The sequence below is a fragment of the Lissotriton helveticus genome, chromosome 5_1 (assembly GCF_964261635.1).
Source record: "Lissotriton helveticus chromosome 5_1, aLisHel1.1, whole genome shotgun sequence".
Taxonomy (NCBI): domain Eukaryota; kingdom Metazoa; phylum Chordata; class Amphibia; order Caudata; family Salamandridae; genus Lissotriton; species Lissotriton helveticus.
Genome location: NC_136065.1, coordinates 1,755,537,838 through 1,755,552,979, shown reverse-complemented (window position 1 = coordinate 1,755,552,979; position 15,142 = coordinate 1,755,537,838).

The window sequence follows — 15,142 nt, the reverse complement described above, 5'->3', positions numbered from 1 at the left end:
CAAGCAGGCGCCACTCCTGGGAGGTGGTGTTCCCCAAGGCTTTGGACTGCTCCAGAATGGAGACAACGCGCCCCCCTCCCATTTATTTTGTAGCACCGAGGAATGGCGGTCTCCGGGCTACAGGGCTCCTCTGGATCCCCATCAAATTTAATATTTTAGACCCCAAGATTTGGCCCTCCCAGGTAGCTAATGCTTAAACAAGCACAGGAGCACCCGCTTCATTTTATTTTTATTACGGCAGATCCATGCACCCAATGGACATTTCTCTGTTTTTCCCCCCCAAAAAAAGATTTTGGGACCCCCTAAGCAGGTCTAGATGATCAAAATATTTCTTACATGCTCCCTTTATACAGTTTGAACACTTGTCCCACTATTTTCTAGATCCTTGCTTCTACCGAGGCACAAAAAGGCTGCCAACAATTCCTGATTTCGAATGTTAACAACCACTTGACAGCCAATTAGCATTCAGCGCGTGATCGGGGCGGTTTTGGGACCCCCCTTTTTTCTCCTTTTTTCTCCTTGTGGGACCCCCTAAGCAGGTCTAGAGGGTCAAAATATTTCTTACCTGCACCTTTATACATTTTAAACACTTGTTCCACTACTTTCTAGATCCTCGCTTTCACTGAGGCACACAATGGCTGCCAACACTTCCTTGTTTCGAATGTTGACAACCACTTCACAGCCAATCAGCATTCTGAACGTGATCGGAACGGTGCGCTTATAATCCGCGAAAGATGCGCTGATCCACCGAAGCCATAGATATATATGTAATTTTAATTGTAATTTTCTCAGGAACTACTGAACAGATTTACACCTTATAAGCGAAAGGCATGAGTCTGAACCAAGGACTACAACTTTGCCAAATTTGGTGTCATTCTGTAGCCGAGATGACCGGTACCTACGGAAAATTGCATGGGGAAAACACGTTTTGGGACACCCCTTTTTTCTCAGCCCCCGTTGCATGAATCAACCCAAGACTTTCAGGATAGGAGCAGACCGGAGCACCCCACCAGTTTTGAAACTTTTACGAAGATTCATCAACCAGTGCCAAAGTTATTACAAATAGAATGTTGCGGATTTCCTATGGAAAATAGGTCCTATCTATAACTACCTACTGGCGACCGCCAGTAGGTAATATATCTCTCTATATATATATATATATATATATATATATATCCAACAACACAGGATGCCCAAAGTGAAGAGGCCACAGAAAGTAACATCTTGCTCTTGTAATTTATTTAGCAGTTTGCCAGCAGATAGTCAGACAGCACAGCTTATCTTCAAGTAATCGCCAAACGCGTTTCAGGAAATTTCATCCCTTCGTCAGTGGCGTGTGATTGAAAGAGGGCAGGAAGCACTGTTCGTTGTACACACCTCAATTATACGCACCTGCCTGGTTAGGCGTGGCCATATGCACGGCCTTCTGGGTGTCGTAGTGCGCACTTATTCTTCCTCAGTGGGCGTGCTAATCAAGTCCTCCAAAATAATAACAAATGTTTTCCCAAGTGGGTAGATGCCCTGGCTGTTGGTTATCTGCCCCGCTTTTCAACTGCCAAAGCCGAGCGATCGGGCACCGCCCTGCCAGGCACCGGATCTCCTTCCTCCCATTCGTGCTTGCACTGGAGTGGTGCAGGTTCGGGAGCCGCTTAAACACTAAACAGCGGTGGGTCTCTTCTCGACCGGGACCGGCCGAATAAATCCAACAACACAGGATGCCCAAAGTGAAGAGGCCACAGAAAGTAACATCTTGCTCTTGTAATTTATTTAGCAGTTTGCCAGCAGATAGTCAGACAGCACAGCTTATCTTCAAGTAATCGCCAAACGCGTTTCAGGAAATTTCATCCCTTCGTCAGTGGCGTGTGATTCAAAGAGGGCAGGAAGCACTGTTCGTTGTACACACCTCAATTATACGCACCTGCCTGGTTAGGCGTGGCCATATGCACGGCCTTCTGGGTGTCGTAGTGCGCACTTATTCTTCCTCAGTGGGCGTGCTAATCAAGTCCTCCAAAATAATAACAAATGTTTTCCCAAGTGGGTAGATGCCCTGGCTGTTGGTTATCTGCCCCGCTTTTCAACTGCCAAAGACGAGCGATCGGGCACCGCCCTGCCAGGCACCGGATCTCCTTCCTCCCATTCGTGCTTGCACTGGAGTGGTGCAGGTTCGGGAGCCGCTTAAACACTAAACAGCGGTGGGTCTCTTCTCGACCGGGACCGGCCGAATAAATCCAACAACACAGGATGCCCAAAGTGAAGAGGCCACAGAAAGTAACATCTTGCTCTTGTAATTTATTTAGCAGTTTGCCAGCAGATAGTCAGACAGCACAGCTTATCTTCAAGTAATCGCCAAACGCGTTTCAGGAAATTTCATCCCTTCGTCAGTGGCGTGTGATTCAAAGAGGGCAGGAAGCACTGTTCGTTGTACACACCTCAATTATACGCACCTGCCTGGTTAGGCGTGGCCATATGCACGGCCTTCTGGGTGTCGTAGTGCGCACTTATTCTTCCTCAGTGGGCGTGCTAATCAAGTCCTCCAAAATAATAACAAATGTTTTCCCAAGTGGGTAGATGCCCTGGCTGTTGGTTATCTGCCCCGCTTTTCAACTGCCAAAGCCGAGCGATCGGGCACCGCCCTGCCAGGCAACTGCTAGATAAATTACAAGAGCAAGATGTTACTTTCTGTGGCCTCTTCACTTTGGGCATCCTGTGTTGTTGGATTTATTCGGCCGGTCCCGGTCGAGAAGAGACCCACCGCTGTTTAGTGTTTAAGCGGCTCCCGAACCTGCACCACTCCAGTGCAAGCACGAATGGGAGGAAGGAGATCCGGTGCCTGGCAGAGAGAGTAATATAGAGATATATTACCTACTGGCGGTCGCCAGTAGGTATATATAGTTAGGATTTATTCGCTATGGGATTTTTGAAAATTCTATGTCTAATAACTTTGGCGTTTGTGGACGGAATTGGCTGAAATTTTCAGGAAAATGGAACATTTTGTTTCTGAGCAGCCTCTGAAAATCTGGGGGGGGTTCGTCAAGGGGGGGCCGAGAAAAAAGGGGGTTGGCCTCACTTTTAGCCCGAACGGCTGAATGGATTTGCACCAAACTTGGCAAAATTGTAGGGACTGTTAGCCCGATGTGCCTTTGCTAGGTCTCAATATATGTGCTCCAGTGGATTTTGAGAAATTAACGTTCAAAAAAAGATATATATCTGTAAGCGCACTCTGGGCAGCGCTCCGGTTCGCGTACTTGACGCGTAACGGAACTTCGCGAAGCGAAGCTGATTGGCTCTCCGGTGTCTGTCAACATTCTAAACAGTCCGGAGCGGCCGCCATCTTGTCTCTCGGTAGGATCGAGAGACAAGAGGAGGCCAAAACAAAGGGGCAAATGACCATAAGGGGGCATAGTAGATCCTCCCTGACCCCCTAGGTTTGATGTGGAGGCTTTAAAAGGGCCCCGCAGGGCAAAAAAAAAAGATTTTTTTTTTTTTTTTTGCGTGGGGAGCGTCCGGTTCGCGAACCGGGAAGCGTTCTGGGGAGCGTACTATAAGGAAAAAAGAATGATAGACTTTTCAAATACTGTATGTTAATTGATTGTTGGTTTTGTTGATTATTTTTTAATTTCTTTATTTTTTAAGCAATTATTTATTATTGTGATTGTGTTTCAAAATTTAATAAACTTTCTAACATTTCACTGTCTGAAATGTCATTATTTTTATTGAACATAGTTTGTAATCTCTGAGGGTGTAAAATGTCCTCATTTTGAAGGAGGTCATCTACTGCTTGCACACATTGCAGTAGTTCTTGGTCCCAAGTTTCATCCATAAATTCTATATAATTTGGATCAATTATTTCTTGGCTGCTCTCTTGCAGGACAATTTGAAATGAAACTTTGTGTTCGCCTTCCATTTTGCCTGAAATTTGGATAAAAAAAATATATATTAGTAGAGATAGGGCACTGTTGGGATTAATTTTAGATAGGCAGTTTTTATCAGTGAATTTATCTTTGGGCAGTGTATAGTATCAGAGTGGAAGTAGGAATATAAAAAAGTGTATGTGATTTAACGTAAGTAAATTCATAATTATACAAGAGAAGCCTAACTCCATCCATAACTATAACAGAGAAGTCTATCTAAATCTATAACTACTACAGAGGGATAGTATATAACTATCAGAAAAAGTTTACCATATTAACTTTTAGTGCACAATATACTTCAGTTTTTAAAATAACAACTTACCTTTACAAAGAAGTTGAAGTGATTAGTGAAAATCCAATTGAAATGTACACCAGGAAGTAGTAGTCAAAATGGCTGTGTTCCCTTCTCTTCCTTTAAATATATTCAGGTATATAACGAATCAAATGTCAGGTAAAAAAAGTAGAAAACGAAAGTAACATTTTCATTGGTTGTCAATTCCAACACTTCAGATGTGTTTTGTGAAGTAATTTACCTCACGGTATTTAGAGAGGTCTACAGGCTAAATGGCTAAATGGAATTTCAATCAAATTTGTGAAAATGATAGGGATTGGTATGTAGCATGAGCTAATCTATATTTGGTGAGAGTGTCTCCAGTCGTTTTTCTGTAAATTACTTTCCCACCTTTTTTGATGGTGCGCTTCCCAGGGAGCGACCCGGTACGCGAACTGGCGAGCGCCCCGGTACGCGAACCTGAAGCGTAAAGGGAGTCCACCATTTTGTGTTTCGGTCGACTTAAGATACAAGATGGAGGGCAAATAATGTTCAGAATGGGTAGAAGGGAGGAGGAGCTTGGCGGGCATCCGAGATGGCCGCTTGAGCACAGCGCTCTCCGGACCCTCGCCGCTCCCGACATTTTATCCTGGCTGAATCCTGATTTCTTGCAAGAATTCGTGTAGGGGACGTTTGGCTGATTACCCTAGCACTTTTCAGAAATCGATTTGGATCTCGTATTCCTGAGATATGGTGCTCTGAACTTTTGGGCTCCGCCCTTGAGGTGCGCCCGGGACGGGGTGCGGTACTGTAGCCGTCCTGCAATTGAACAACAACGGCAGGAGATCTGGCCTTGTGGGTCCCCCCTTCCTAAGTTTCGGTTTCGATTCCGTTCCGACTTGGGCCACGGCTGTGGATGTCGTGTTGCGACTGAGACTTGGAGGCAGATCGGCTGTTGGGCTTTCATGTGACCTATTTGCTGGTTTGGCGACCTCTACCCGAGTTGTGCCCCCTTTTTCTGTACTTTTGATCCTGTACTTTGGGTGTCGGGCCCGTCGGACCTGGTGGCTTGTCCTGTGACGCATCTTCAAAATGGCGGGCAGAGGGGACAGAGAGACGCGCAAGACGAAAACACCTCTGCGCGGAGCTCCAGTTCAATCAAATGTCATGGACCGTTATACCCATTCTAAGGGGTCCCCCGGAGCTGCCCTGCCTGGTTCTAGTATTGCGTCTGAACGAATTTTGGAAGAGTCGGCGGAGCCCTCCTTACAGGATATCATGGGCGCCATCTCGGGTGTGAGGGAATCCATCGGCCTACAGTACGAGGCCCTGGCCCACAAACTTGACACCGTGGCTATCGAGGTGAATCTGATTCGTGCTGACCTCGGCAAGACGAATGAGAGGGTACAATCACTGGATATTAAATCCTCTAGCCTTACGAATGACGTCTCGGAGCTCCAAACAGAGATTGGAAATCTCCGTCGGGGGAACGACTTCATGACCCGTCGCCTGGAGGACTTTGAAAATAGGGCGCGTCGCTGCAATGTTCGCCTGGTTGGTGTACCGGAAAACCCTGAACCCCACTCGGTGGATCTCCTGGTTGAGGATCTGGTCTTGAACCATTTGGCCCCTTCTGGTCTCACAAAGTTTTTCACGGTGGAACGTGCACATCGTGTTCCAGGGGGCAAAGTCAAGCCGGGAGCCCCGCCGAGACCCATTGTAGCGAAGCTTTTTCATTATAGAGACCGGGACGCTATCCTGCAGGCCTCGCGGGCGAAGGGCCCGGTGGCCTTTGAGAATGCTACGGTGAACTTTTACCCGGACTTTTCCCAACAGGGTCAGAGACAACGTATGGAGTTTCGTGGTGCCAAGAAACGTCTCCGGGATCGGGGCCTACGTTACGCCATGCTCTTTCCCACTAGACTCCGGGTTGAATACAATGAACGTACCCTTTTCTTTGATCGGCCAGATGCTGTTAATGACTGGCTGGACTCATTGCCTGACTGTCCTCCTGAGACAGACTCCGCCGCTCACCCTGGCGGTGCCGAAGGTGGTGTGGAGATCTAACTGTTCGGCTCTTATGTCTTATTTTGAATACATTCTCAGGAGTGTTGGCCGGCGTCCCTCTACATTGTGATCATTCTGTCTTTTCGTTTGTTATTTTTGTTCTTGCTGAGGTCGGGGGGTGGATGGAACGGAGACCTTTCCTCCTCCGGGGTCTTTGTGTAGAATAGGGGTTCTTGGGCGACAGGCACACTGCAGGTTGGGGTGGCTCTTTAGCTTTTTGCAGGGGTGCAGGGTGGGGGGTGTTTCTCTTCAGTTTGGGGGAGGGGGGTTGGGAAGTTTTTTCTTTTCTGTGTGTTGTTTACAAGGCGAGTTGCTCCTGTGTTTGCTGCTGTTCCTGATGTCTAGCTCATGGACGAGGGGTCTTGGCTCGGGCGGTTGGGATGGGGGGTAGAGGGTTGAAATTTCTTTCCTGGAACGTTAATGGCCTGGGAGATCGTATTAAGCGCAGTGTGGTCTTAAAATGTATACGACGTTTGTCACCGGACATTGTTTTCATGCAAGAAACCCATTTGATTGGTAATGTTTGTTATGCGATGAATAGATGGGGCTACCGCCTTGTGGCGCACTCAGGGTTTACCTCCGGATCTAGGGGTGTGGGTATTCTTGTTCGAACCTCCCTCCCCCTGGCTATCGATGAGGTGATTCATGATGACCGTGGGAGATATACTGTCCTGGTGGGTAGATATGAAGGCCGCACCCTATCTCTCTTCAATGTTTATGTTCCCCCAGGTTTGCAGGCCTCTACTTTTACTGACTTGGGCCGTGTTCTGTTGGATCTCCCTGATAGCACTCTCTTTCTTGCCGGTGATTTTAATTCGGTGCTTTCCGGCCTTCACGATCGCCATCCCCCTAGAGATACCCCGCAGGCTCAGCAGTGGTTGGGTGGGTTTTTAGATACCTTTGGCCTTGTGGACTGCTGGCGACTGTTGCATCCTACTCAGCTCCAATACACCTTTCATTCTGGGGCCCATGGCAGTCTGTCCCGGCTGGATTATTTCCTGATGCCCGCAGCCCAATCATCGGCGGTTCGTGAGATTTTACACTTGCCGAGGGGTATTTCTGATCACTCGCCGCTCTGGCTCCGTTTCGAGGTTGGGGTAGAGGCGGCGGGCCGAGTGGCTCCCATTAACCCTTGGTATCTTTCCTCCCCTGAGACTCGTACCCTCTTGCTCAAGTCCATGGATTCATATTTCCTGGAAAATGAGGGGTCGGTCTCTTCGGCTGTGTCCCTTTGGGAAGCTTTTAAAACTGTGATTCGTGGACAGGCCCTTTCCTTGATTGTTGAAGCTAAGAGGGCAGGGAGGAAGGAGGTGGTGGACCTTGAGGGGGAGATCTCTGCTTTGGAGAACGAGTTGGAATCTGGTGTCACGCCTGACAAACTCCATGCCCTGGGTCTAAAACAGTTTGCATATAAATCTCTGGTCACTGACGCTGCAAAGGTGATGTTTCGTGAGCAGCAGGGCAGATTGTACGATGTGGGTGACAAGGCGGGCAAACTCCTGGCGTGGTTGGACAAGAAAGAAAGAGTTAATCGTGTGGTGCCCGTGATTCAGTCTGCGAGTGGTGAGAATGTGATTGATCCGACCGCCATTGTTGATCGTTTTGCAGAATATTTCCGTGTGGTATATGCTCCCGTGTCTGTGAGGGATGTTGCCGACTCCCGCCTTCTTCTGCGTGATATCACTTTGCCCTGTGTCACCGACTTGGACCGTATTGCTTTGGACTCCCCTTTTACGAATGATGAGATAGCCAATGCAGTTCGATCGCTCCGTTCGGGCAAAGCACTGGGCCCGAACGGTTTGCCTATTGAGTTGTACAAATTATGCCCCGATAAGGTGGCGCCGTATCTCCGCGCCATGTTTCTAGAATCTCGTGAGCGGAACATGCTTCCCTATGATCAGCGTCTGGCGACAATCGTCGTCATTCCCAAAGAGGGTAGACCGCGTGACCTCTGTTCCTCGTATAGGCCCATATCCCTATTAAATGTTGAACCTAAGGTGTTGGCTAAACTTTTGGCGACCCGTCTCCTTTCGGTTCTTGGGGAGTTGGTCCATCCGGATCAGTCTGGCTTTATCCCGCATCGCAACACTGCTCTGAATTTACGTCGCCTCCACGGCGCGCTGGCGAGGGCGGGGCTTTTGACTGAACCGGCCATTTTGGCGTCCCTGGATGCCTCCATGGCCTTTGATACTGTGGAGTGGCCCTATTTATGGGCGACACTTGAGAAATTTGGATTCGGATGCGAGTTTATTAGCTGGGTTCGACTGTTGTACGCGGAACCTCTGGCGCAAGTTGTAGTGAACGGTAGAGTGTCGACCCCCTTCTCCTTGGGCAGGGGTACCCGTCAGGGTTGCCCCTTGTCCCCTCTGTTGTTCGCGCTCGCTCTTGAACCGTTGGCGGCCTGGCTCCGTTGGGAACCGTCCCTTAAAGGTATTCGATGGGCCCCGGACTTCGAAGACCGCGTCTCGCTTTATGCGGACGACATCCTCTTGTATCTTACTTCCCCTCGCAAGTCTTTATCTGTTTTATTTGACGTTCTTGCGTCCTTTGGTGCTAACTCAGGCCTCGTCATCAACTGGTCTAAATCCTGTGTATACGTTTTATCTGGTATCTTGCCTCCGTTGCCGAGTAGACTTCCTCTTCAGGTGGTCCGGGATGGTTTCAAATACTTGGGGGTTTTCGTTACCTTGGATCCGTCCCTTCGTTTTGATCGTAATCTCCTTCCCCCGTTGCTTAGGCTCCGTTTGGACGTTGCCCGCTGGCGCAAACTTCCCCTGTCTCCACTGGGTCGGGTTTAAGATGATGTCACTACCGCGGTTTCTCTACGCTCTCCAGAATTATTACGATCCTATCCCCAAGACCTATTTTCGGGAGATTGAGAGCCTTCAGAGGCAACTTATTTGGGATGGGCGACCGCGCATTGCTCTCGCGAAACTTTCTATCCCGTGGTACGATGGGGGCATGGCGCTCCCCGATATTAAGAGATACTACTGGGCTTCCCATCTGTCCGCTATTAATCACGCTATGTTCTCTCCGGGTCGTAATCCGGCGTTTGAGATGGATAAACTTCAGCTTCCGGGAGGTGACTTTAATAGAGTACTCTATTCTCGCTCCGCTGGGCGCCATCTTGTGGGACCTACTTTGACTGCTTTGACAGTGTGGCGTGCTGCGAATGTGAGCCTGGGCTGGGAGGATCGCTTGACGTTGGCGACGCCTCTTTATGCTTCGGAACGTCTGGGCGGTCTTTGGTCTTCCAAGGGTTTTGACCGTTGGGACTTGATTGGGATCTCTAAAGTGGGGGATGTATATTCTAAGGGTTCTGTGCGCCCGTTTCAGGCCCTCCAGGCTGACTATGGCCTGAGTAGTCGGGAATTCTTTCGTTATTTACAGATCAGGCACGCTTTGGTTTCGGTGTTTGCTCCTGGTGAGATTCCGCCTGACTCTTCCCCACTTGAAGACCGTATCCTTGACGGACATCTTCCTGATAGCACTATCTCCCTGATCTATAAAAAGTTGATCAACAATCGGACTGACTTATTGGCCCGACTTCGGGAACAGTGGATGGGAGATGGGTTGGAACTTGATGATGAGGATTGGCAATCGGCCCTCTCCTCTCCGAAGGAGGTGGCTATACCGGCTCGACTCCGTCTGGTCCAATTGAAGATCCTTCATCGGGTGTACGTGACGGGACCGCGACTGATGGTGATGGGCTTTTCCTCTGATGGACTGTGTAAGCGTGGATGTGGTTTGCGTGCTACTTTCCTGCATATTCTTTGGGAGTGCCCGATGGTGGCTGCTTATTGGGTGGCCGTGCTTGATCTGATGACTGTGGTGACGGGGATATCCTTGCGACCGGAACCTCGTCGCTGTCTTTTGAATGTTTGGGAGCCCACGGACTATTCGGTGGCACAGACTAGATGGGCCACCCTGGGCTATATGATTGCGAAGCGAGATATTGCGCAACTCTGGGGGGCCTCCAGGCCCCCTGCCCTCGCGCAATGGGAGGATAATATGGACTGGTCCATGTTCCGTGAGAAAACTGTTTATGTGGCCAGGGGTAGACCCAGGGCATGGGTGAAGGTGTGGGGTCAATGGAACGAATACCGTGGCGACATTTGTACTCCTCCCCTTGTGGACACTATCGAGATTACCCTATCTCCCTAGGCTAGCGTTCCCGGAATCTTCATATAGGGACTGAGCTGGTGTCACCGGCTCTTTCCCCCCTTCTTCTTCCTGATATCTGCCCCCCTCCCCCCCCCCCGCTCCATACTCCTTAGTGCTTAGGATATTATTACTGCACCTCCGCTGCTGTCCCCCCCTTGCGTCCCTTGGGCTGACCTTCAGTGATACACTCTCGCCTTTTTGTATGTTTGTTCTTTCATATATATAAAACCTGTTTTGGTCCTGTATTTAATGTGGAGTATTGCATTGTTGATTGACGGTTACCTCTGCGGGCTTATGTGATATGTGTCTACTCCTTTTTAGCGGCTGGCCCGTGTGGTTGTAGGCCCATCCTTGTACGTTTCTGCTTGCTCAAATAAAGGTTTTTATAAAAAAAAAAAAAAAAAAAAAAAAAAGAATGGGTAGAAGGGGGCACGGTAGCCTTATCTTGACCCCCTAGGTTTTATGAGGGTGGCTGAGGAGGCTTATATGTGCGAAAAAAAACATTTTTTTAAAAAATTTCGCGAGGTTAGCTTCCGGTTCGCGTACCGGGTAGCGCCCCGGGGAGCGTACTTTGTTGAAAATTAGTGAAAAAAGTTAGAGAAAAATAATAATTGTGAGTGATCAGATGTAGGGTAGCTCTGAGAAGAGCTTTTGGGTTTATGGTACATTTAGGTACTTATAAGTAAGTACCAATGCACAGTCTTAAATTCAGAATGAAAATTATGTTGCCCTCATCTGAGAAGTGAACTCCATCTCCTCTGTAGATATCTTGCATGTAGAAACGCAAGTTATTGTTGTACATGGAGCCCATTCCATGGTCTCTCATGTAAGCTGAAACAGATTTGTTTACATGCTTCCTCGACTTCTCAATTTGTGGACAAAACTGGTTTGACCACCTCCATTTCTGTCTTTGGCATATATTTGAATATACCAAGGCAGTTTGAGGAAAAAGTGCCATCAATTGCTCAAAGGTGTCCTTTAAAAGCATTTCCAGACCTACCCCAGTCAAAGTGCCCAAATCATTACCTCCACAGTGCACAATTAAGAGGTCAGGTTTTGGCAAATGCATAAAGGTTTTCACCAATGGTATCAATTGGTGACATTTTAATCCTCTGTGGCCAAACCACTTAATTTCCACATCTTGTAAATTGAGGTTAGGTAAATTTCTGTTCTCAGCATACCTCTGAGCCCAATAGATGTAACTATGTCCAACAATCCAGACAGAAAACATGGTGAGAGAAGGTTCTGCTGCAGTCAGATGAAGTGTGGCAATGAAATGGCAGTTGAAAAAATAAGAGTTTAAAATGAAAAAAATTGTGGAGTTTCTGTGTTAATGAAGCAGTAACAGTGATTGGTTGATTTTGATTGCTGAAAACAGAAAGTTAGGGTGCATGGATGAGTTCTTTGAAAGATGTATTTTGAATGGTCAATAAAAAATCATTAAATGAAAGATTGCACTGGATATGCAGGTGCACTGAGAGTTCAGAGTTCAATTGAAACATTGTTGTGTGAACTTGCAAACACCAGAGGTCTTCCAAGAGGTGGTTGCTATGCAAAAAAGGCAGAGAGGGCAGAGGGGGGAAGGGTTTTGATTTGAAAAAAGTGAGGGAAGAGTTTTGATTGGGTGACATGAGAGATATGTGTGAAGAATTACAGCATTTCTGTGCTTTTGATAGCTGCAGACTCTGGAGTGCATACCTTTTGCTCTGCTGAAGACAAATTGGTGTGTTTCTGAGACTGTTTTGAAACTCATAAAGTATTTGCTAAGGTGATAAAAGATTTCTTTAATTTTGATAGAGAATAGTGTGCTTTAAGGAGAAAATTATGAAGAAAGTTGTGTTTTTAAAATGTTGCTTTGTCTCAAGTGTTTTACAAATAGATTTTGTTTCTTTGAGAAATTGTAATTGGAGAAAATGTGAAGTATTAGTACTGACAGGGTGTTTTTGTGCATAGGAGCTGTGGAGTGTTTTCAAATTATGACTTGAAAATCGTTTTTGAGGAAAAGGAATGGTTTTAAAATTTATGACAAGGACATAATGGTGTATGCTTCTTTATAAGGCACTTGAGTGTCTCTGATGTTATTTTTCCCATTTTAATGTAAGACCTTTCCCTGTGGAGCAAATTCCTTGTAAATATGCTCCCACCTGTGCATGGCAAATTTAGATTTTGATTGTTTGCGTTACATAGCCATGTTAAAAGTGACCCAAACATGCTGCAAAGGCAATCAAAAAACGCTTTCATGTGTCTTAAGGACATTTTAAGTCATTTCCCCATGTGGAGTGTTTTCAAATTATGACTTGAAAATCGTTTTTGAGGAAAATGAATGGTTTTAAAATTTATGACAAGGACATAATGGTGTATGCTTCTTTATAAGGCATTTCAGTGTCTCTGATGTTATTTTTCCCATATTAAATTAAAAGACCTTTCCCCGTGGAGCAAATTCCTTGTAAATATGCTCCCACCTGTGCATGGTAAATTTAGATTTTGATTGTTTGAGTTACATAGCCATGTTAAAAGTGATCCTAAAATGCTGCAAAGGCTTTAACAAAACGCTTTCATGTGTCTTAAGGACATTTTAAGTCATTTCCCCATGTGCAGTGTTTTGAAATTATGACTTGAAAATCGTTTTTGAGGTAAAGGAATGTTTTTAAAATGTATGTGCGCCATATGCCCCCAAATTTCTTTTTCAGGGGTGCAGCAGGGTGTTCTTGAGACACCCCTGCACCCTTGGAAAAATTCGTAATTTGCGATTAGCTAATTGCTAATCGCAAATTGCACCTTCATTCCTATGGGCCTCCTGGCCCATGGAAATGAATGGGTAATTTGCAATTAGCAATTTGCTCATCTCAAATTAGGAATGGTAAAGAATCGCTATTTATTCCTTAAAATTCGCTATTTAGGAAATGCAAAATAGTTTGATGATACATATGCCGGTTCATCTCTAACAAGATAAGAAGCTTAGGGATAGATTTATGATGACTGGCGCAATGAAGTGGACATCACTTACTTCATTGGTAGGCCTTTACATGTATTATCTCCTCTGTATTCTTCAACAAGCGTAACTTTGATCTGCAACCCTGAGTAGGCCTCACCTTAAACAAACCTCTGGATAGGCCACACCTTATCGTCATCCTGAATTAACCATTTAAAATGCTAGGGACAGATTTATGATAGGTGTATGTCTCTTTTGCGCCACTGTGCGTCACTTTTGTGATGCAGCGGCGGTGCAAAAGATTTGCTATGAGGCGACAAAATTACAAATTGATGCATTTAGGCAGATGTGTCATGCTGTAAAAAAACCGTGCCACATGAAACCGATGCAGCAGTGATGCAAAAGATGCACCATGTTGCAAGACAGGCCTCACTTGGGGCCATATGTATCAAGCTAATTAGCATTCGCAAAGGCCGAAATTCTGCGAATTTCGGCCTTTGCGAATGCTAATTAGACAAATGGTATGTATCAAACAAGTTTGATGCAAAATAAGGAATAGCAAAATTTGCTATTCCTTATTTTGCGATTGTACTTAAGGATTTGCAAATTTTGCGATTCCTTAAATGCAATGTATCAAACAAAAAATATGCAAAAAATGCCATTAAGGATTTGCAAATTACCACCAACTTCTAGTTGGTGGTAATTTGCAAATTCTTTTCAAAAAGCTTTTTTTCCAAAAAACAAAAGGTGCCATATGACGCCCATACATGCCCTTAGGGCATGTATGTGCGCCATATGCCCCCAAATTTCTTTTTCAGGGGGTGCAGCAGGGTGTTCTTGAGACACCCCTGCATCCTTGGAAAAATTCCTAATTTGCGATTAGCTAATTGCTAATCGCAAATTGCTCCTTCATTCCTATGGGCCTCCTGGCCCATGGAAATGAATGGGTAATTTGCAATTAGCAATTTGCTCATCGCAAATTAGGAATGGTAAAGAATCGCTATTTATTCCTTAAAATTCGCTATTTAAGAAATGCAAAATAGTTTGATGATACATATGGCGGTTCATCTCTAACAAGATAAGAAGCTTAGGGATAGATTTATGATGACTGGCGCAATGAAGTGGACATCACTTACTTCATTGGTAGGCCTTTACATGTATTATCTCCTCTGTATTCTTCAACAAGCGTAACTTTGATCTGCAACCCTGAGTAGGCCTCACCTTAAACAAACCTCTGGATAGGCCACACCTTATCGTCATCCTGAATTAATCATTTAAAATGCTAGGGACAGATTTATGATAGGTGTATGCCTCTTTTGCGCCACTGTGCGTCACTTTTGTGATGCAGCGGCGGTGCAAAAGATTTGCTATGAGGCGACAAAATTACAAATTGATGCATTTAGGCAGATGTGTCATGCTGTAAAAAAACCGTGCCACATGAAACCGATGCAGCAGTGATGCAAAAGATGCACCATGTTGCAAGACAGGCCTCACTTGGGGCCATATGTATCAAGCTAATTAGCATTCGCAAAGGCCGAAATTCTGCGAATTTCGGCCTTTGCGAATGCTAATTAGACAAATGGTATGTATCAAACAAGTTTGATGCAAAATAAGGAATAGCAAAATTTGCTATTCCTTATTTTGCGATTGCACTTAAGGATTTGCAAATTTTGCGATTCCTTAAATGCAATGTATCAAACAAAAAATATGCAAAAAATGCCATTAAGGATTTGCAAATTACCACCAACTTCTAGTTGGTGGTAATTTGCAAATTCTTTTCAAAAAGTTTTTTTTCCA